This window comes from Lynx canadensis, chromosome D4, assembly GCF_007474595.2.
Source record: "Lynx canadensis isolate LIC74 chromosome D4, mLynCan4.pri.v2, whole genome shotgun sequence".
In the NCBI taxonomy this organism is placed as follows: domain Eukaryota; kingdom Metazoa; phylum Chordata; class Mammalia; order Carnivora; family Felidae; genus Lynx; species Lynx canadensis.
The window spans coordinates 92990266-92996265 of record NC_044315.2 but is presented as its reverse complement, the minus strand read 5'-3'; the positions used below and the strand labels follow the sequence as shown (position 1 = coordinate 92996265).

The window sequence follows — 6000 nt, the reverse complement described above, 5'->3', positions numbered from 1 at the left end:
CGCGCGCCCGCACCGGTGCCGGGCTCGGTCGGCGCTCCCGCGGACGTGGGGGGCGGGGGGCAGGGGCGGGGGCCCGGCTGCCTTCAAGGTCGCCTTGGGTTTTGTGAGAGGGTGCGTTTTCCCTTCCCGCGTGGAGGAGGCTGGCAGAGATGTGAGCCCGGACTCCGCCGGGCTGGGGTCAGCGGGGCGTCGCCCGGGGTCCTGGTCCTCGCGGCACCTGCTGGCGGGAGCGGGAGCTCTGGCCGCGCTGGCGAGCGCGCCGCGGTGTCTCTTTGTGGCTGGACCCGCATTTCCCTGTCGACTGACGATGTCGAACATTTTTTTTCCCAGGAGCTTCTTAACCACCCGTATGGCTTCCCTGCTAAAACGTGTATGTTTTTAAATGTATTTTTCCCTATTTTCTTTTTACTGTGTTGTTTCCTTGTCATTGAGCTTTGAGAGTCCTTTGTATCATCGTTGCCGCGACATTATCAAGCAGGTGATCTGCAAAGATTTTCTCCCCGTCTGTGGCTTGTCTTCTGTTTCCCTTGAGTGTCTTTCAAAGAGCGCAAGATCCCAAAAAAAGGAAATGAAGTAACATAAAAGAGCGCAAGCTCCTGAGGTCGACGGAGTCCAAGTGACCCATTTTTTCCTCCTGTGGTTTGTGCATTTCACGTCTGTCACATCTAGGAAATCTTTGCCTAACTGAGCAGTGCAAACATCTGGGTTTTCTTCTAGAGGTTTTGCAACAGCTGTGTCTGCCGCTTACCGCCCCCCCCCCCCCCCCCCCGGTCGCCGGGGTCCAGAACCACGTGACCCTCCTTCTGGCAGATCTCCTGGCCGCCTTCATCCCATCACGTGGGCACCTCATCCTCCCAGAGCCTCAGGAGAGGGGCAGCCTCAGGGCAGTGAGATGTTGTGACAGAGAGCCCGCAGCCCTGTTACTTTATTACGGCATATTGCTACAGCCATTCAACTTTTAGTTACTGTTACTCTGTTTCAGGGACCGATTTACAAATGAAACTCTAGCATAGGTCTGTGCATGTAGGGTTCAGTACCATCCGCATCCACTAGGGGGTCTTGGGATGTATCCCCTGTGGATGGGGGGCGGGGAGTTACCGTATTAAGTTTTACATGTACGTCAGCGATTGCATTAGAGCTAACTTTTGTACGTGGTGCGGGAGGTAGATCAAGGGAGTAGTTTGGTTTTTGGTTCTGTGTTTTGGGATTTTTCTTTGTTGGGCTTTTTTGCACATGGCTATCTAGTTGTTTGAACACATTTGTGGAAAAGATGAACTCCCGTGTGGTTTTGCAGTGGAGTGCTCCCAGTGAGACACAGTCAGTGCACGGCTGTCCCCGGCACCCGGGAGGCTGGTGTTCCAGAAAATCGCAGCGAGCAGATGGCCAGCAATATCTGCAGGCACCCAGTGTCCTCAACCAGGTTATCCTTGGGTCCAGGGCCTGGACAGTCGCACTGGGGGGTCCGGGTTGTTCGACCAGAATCACCTTCGCGTCCCATGGGTCCCCTGGCCGGCCAGAGGTGCCCTGGGAGGAAAGACAAAGCACCCTGCTCAGGAGGGTCAGGGCTGAATACTGAATATCCGAAGAAGACCTATGCAGCCCCACCCCCACCCTTTCGTCCTGGTCATTACCCAGGAGGGGATCAAGCGGACATGTGCCTGTCTGGGGGCAGCCCTGGTGCTCAGGCCGGAAGAGGGCACAGAGGTGGAGTCAGAAACCCTCATAAGCGAACCCTGGGGAAGGGTCAGCAACACCACGTGCTGGGGCGGCAGGACGCGTGCAGGGCCCGGCCACCGCGAGCCCCGGCCCGCCACGGGGCGTCCTTTGTGATGAAAGAAGCACCTTGCAGATTGCAGGCGAAACCCACGGCCCCTCAGCTCCTTGGCTTGGAGAAGCAGCGCAGGGGTGAGGTCGGAGGCGAGATGCATAGCCCGAGGGAGGGTCCAAGTCTGAAGGAGTCATTTGCCAGGAGCTAGGGTCGCCCGCCCAGGCGGTGTCCGCCTACCCACCCCCCCCCCCACCATTGGTGAGCCAGCCCTGGGCAGGAGTCGGGTCTCGTGTGCGGTGACTAGGTCTGCGTCAGTGCAAAGTCCCGTGTGTTGCATCCCATCGGTGACACGGGGGGTCGCCGTGATGGATCCCCGTGGCAACGGCGGCCCGTGCCCGACCGGGAAGCGCCGGCTGCTTCGGCAGATGAGTTTTGGCGGGTGGGGTGAGAGAGCAGGCGCCCGCCGTGCGCGAGCACAAGAGGCCCCACACAGTCAGCAGCTGTCATTTATTCCTGCAGTCCACAGCACCCAGAAGGGGCGTCATTAATCTGTAATTTTGCAAAAGAACGAGAAAACACCAGAACACCCTGCAAACCACATTGGTTTCCTAGGACATAACTGCCTGCTGTAACCAAGTATCACAGACGGGCCCGCGGAAGACAAAGGAATCGATTCGCCCACGGCTGTGGAGACCGGAAGTCTGAAACGGAGGTGGGGGGGGGATCCCTGGGGAGGCTCTGGGGGAGGGTCCCTCCTGCTTCTCCCTCATCCTTGGTGCTTCTTGGCCTGTGGCTGCATCGCTGCCGTCTCTCCCCTGCATTGTCGCATGGCGGCCGTCCCCCTGTGTGTCCCTCTCTGTCTTTGCGTCTTCACACCTGGCCTTCAAAGACTCTATTTCCAAATAGGCCCCATTCTGAGGTTCCAAGTGGATATGAGTCTGGGGGGACACTATCCAACTCACTACACAGACCGAGTAGTTACATCGTCTACATCACAGGCCCAAGAATTCATGAGGCATAACAGGTTTCACCAAGGGACCCTGAAATAAAAGTGGCTTAATCAGGAGAAAAGTTTATTTATCTCTCACACTGTGCTCAGAGGGTAAGCACCCAAGGGCTGAGAACCCCTGTTGTCAGGAACTTAAACTCCTGCCTTCTGTGCTGCAGTCCTCAAGACATGGTTTCTGTCTTGTGGTCAAAAATGGCTGCCGCAGCTCCAGCCATCACCTCCACACTCCAGCACGGAGGAAGAGCAAAGAAGTGAAAAGCACTCCTCTCCCTTTAAGGACCTGGAAATAATCTATCACTTCTGTTCAAGTGCCTGTAAGCTTAGTCACATGACCTTTTTTGCTGCAAAGATGGCTGGGAAACGTCGTCTTCCTCTGGACAGTCACACGTCCGACTAAAACTCCCGGGTGCTGGTACCCTGTAGTCTGGAGCGCAAGTATGTCACAGGGAAAATGGCTCCCGGGAAGACTGCCCTTCCAGGGATAACCCATCCCGCTGCCCTGGGCCCCGCTGACCTTTGGACCGAGGTCAGGGGCCACGTCGTCCCCTTCAGGTGGGTGTTCTGGGAGGGGGTGAGCATGAGGAGCCCAGCACGTGGTGGGGACCCAGGCCAGGCCCGGGGAGGGTGATGTCTGGGACCTCCAGGATGAGGGACGGGGGCGGCCGGGCAGGAGTGCGGTTCCAGCAGAGGAACAGAGTATGCAGAGGCCCAGAGGCCAGGGACAGGTATGAAACCGCAGGCAGCACAGCAGGTGTGAGGTTGGAGGTCTCAGCTGGCACGGGGTCCTGAGGGCCCTTGACGAGGGCTCCGAATGTGGAACTTCAGCCCGGAGGGCCCAGGATCACCGTGGACGGGGCGCAGACCGACGGCCAGTCAGTGCGTGGCCCAGAGGGCTCACTCCCGCTGGGATAAGGAGGCGGGGGGGGGGGGGGAGGGGCTCGTCTGGAGGGCCACCTCCCCAGCAGGGGTGGGGGCTCCGGGCACGCAGGGAGGAGGGTCACTTTCTCAGTGTGGGGGGGCTTCTGGAGAGGGGAGGAAGCTTGGGAGTTCTCAGGGCCCCAGGGTGACCCCTCCAGGTGGGGGGGGGGGCGGGGCGGGGCAGGATGGTTTGGGTACCGCAGGAGCTCAGGGCCACCTCCCCAGGCGCGGGCCATCTCTGTCTGCAGGGGATGGGGGCCAGGGGCAGGAGTTATCCGGGCCCCAGCCCGATCCCGGCGGTGTCCTCTCCTCTTGCAAGGGCAGCGGCTGGGAGCAGGGCCCGTCCAGGTGATCCGGGGCGATCTCCCCTCGAGATCCTCGAGCACCTCTGCCAAGATCACAAAGGTCACACTCGGGTTCCAGGCGGACATAACTGCCGCGCGGGGGCACCGCTCAACCCGCTACAACGACAAAAGCAAATCGCAAAGCGCTCCGTGTACAATGATACCGTGTTTGTGACGAACAGACGTGCGTGCCTCCGTGTGCGTGGGCGGCGAGCCCGTGGTGCGCGTGCGGCCGCACCGGCATAACGTGTGCGTGTTTGTGTCCGGAAGCAGGCTGGTTAACCGCGCTCCCCTTGGGGGATGGGCTCGGGAGGAGGAGGGGGCCCCTGTCCGCTTTGTAATGACGCGTTTGTATTTCGGCATTTTTAAGTGACCCAAAGTTGGCTTTATTCCTTAGGAAGGGGGCGCGAGGGAGGTAGGAGTCCCGGCCCCTGGCTCGGGTGACTCTCTCCCAGCCCAGGGCGCAGCTAGAAGCCCAGGGCGGGGGCCTGGGTCCAGCTCTGTCCCGCAGGGGCACCGGCCTCCCGGCCTGACTCTGGCAGAGAGGGCCACCGGGAACCCGCAGAGAACCACGTGGGCGCGACAGACCGACCCAGAATAAGCATGGCTGTCATGGTTTTGGGGGTGCCACAGGGGGATACTTTGGCAAACCTCCCTGTGATTTCAGGGGACTTTTTTAAGGGGCGCGTGTGTATGTGTGTGTGTAAACCTCCCGTGTGTGTAGTTAGCTCATCTTCAGCCGACTGTACCCGTGACCGCTTTTCGTAAAAGGGGGGAAGCCTTACTGTGGCCCGAGTCCCATCCCCAGCTCCACAGCTTGAGCTCTAACCCCCCAGGTGATGCTGCTGGGAGGGGACTGGGGGTGATGGGGTTAGTGCCCCCGGTTCTCCCCCCCTCTCTGTCTCCCCACCTCTCCCCACAGGTGCGCACCCAGAGAAGGCGGCCGTCTGCAAGCCCGGGGAGTTCTCACCAGGAGCCGACCCTGACCTCCAGCGTCCTGGCTCCGGAACCCGGAGAAGGGAGCGCCTGTCGTGTCAGCCGCGAGTGCTGTTTGCACGCGTGCGTGTGGATGGTGTGCGGCTCAGCCCCCCCCCCCCGCTGTTGTGTGCACCTGCACGCCCCCCACCCCCCCGCTCCCTGACCTGCTTCTCTCAGTAGAACCAGAGTCCTCAGTCCCATTCTCGGGGACCCGCAGTTGGCAGTGAAGCCCGAAATGCTGTGTGTTCGTTCTGATGCTACATCACAGAGATGGTCTAACCGTCGTGGTAAAGACAGGCTTCCCTTGGGCCCCAGAAAGACTGGTTTTCCCCAGCGCCTTGGGCTTCCCGAGGGGCACCTCCGCGGCCCCTGTGTCCTGGGGCAGACCTCCTCCGGGACCCTGGGGCACGCGCTTCTCCGTTAGAACGGACCAAGCTCGGGTCTGAGAGCCCAGGGCCCCTGCGCCATTTCCAGGGTGACGCAATGTTCTGTTGCCTGAAGGGACCCTGATTTACGTAACCCGTTGCCTCCTGGTGGGTGTTTAGGATTGTCTGACCTTTCTCCTTCCTGCGTCAAGGCTGGGTGAGTGGACTTCTGGCTGAATCTGTGCCCCATTCCTTAATGATTAACTTTCGGCCCGGTACCTGTAGGTCAAAGGCTTCAGTTGTTTTCCATGATAAATGCTCGGCAGGGCCCCGCCTGGCCACCGCCATGGGCCCCAAACTATGAAAACTCCGAGGGTGCCATCCTGGTGGGGGGGGGGGGCGGGGTTAGCCCGCTGCTTCTCCTTCCGGGTGGCACGGTCCTCTGGGGCCAGTAAGGACTGACCTTACTCTGTGAGCCACCCCTCGGCCCACCGTTCCTGCAGTCCCAGAAGGCACCTGCTCTTGCCTGCCTCGTGCTTTGTGAACGCTGTCCCCTGCCAGGACTCCCATGCAGCACCCCCCTCCCCGCCCAGGCAACCCCTTTTGGATGGGTCCCAC

At 60.4% G+C, this 6000-nt stretch overlaps 1 long non-coding RNA gene across 2 annotated transcripts; it reads left to right on the top strand.

Moving 5' to 3' along the window:
- Nucleotides 1-760: 760 nt before the first annotated feature.
- On the top strand, nt 761-4101 carry LOC115499879. 2 transcript variants are annotated; one of them, XR_004344380.1, is made up of 4 exons: nt 761-1420; nt 2381-2480; nt 3127-3653; nt 4015-4101. It is a non-coding gene; the product is annotated as an uncharacterized LOC115499879 (long non-coding RNA). The 2 variants fall into 2 exon arrangements; XR_004344379.1 differs by having other exon boundaries at nt 761-2480.
- Nucleotides 4102-6000: the final 1899 nt, after the last annotated feature.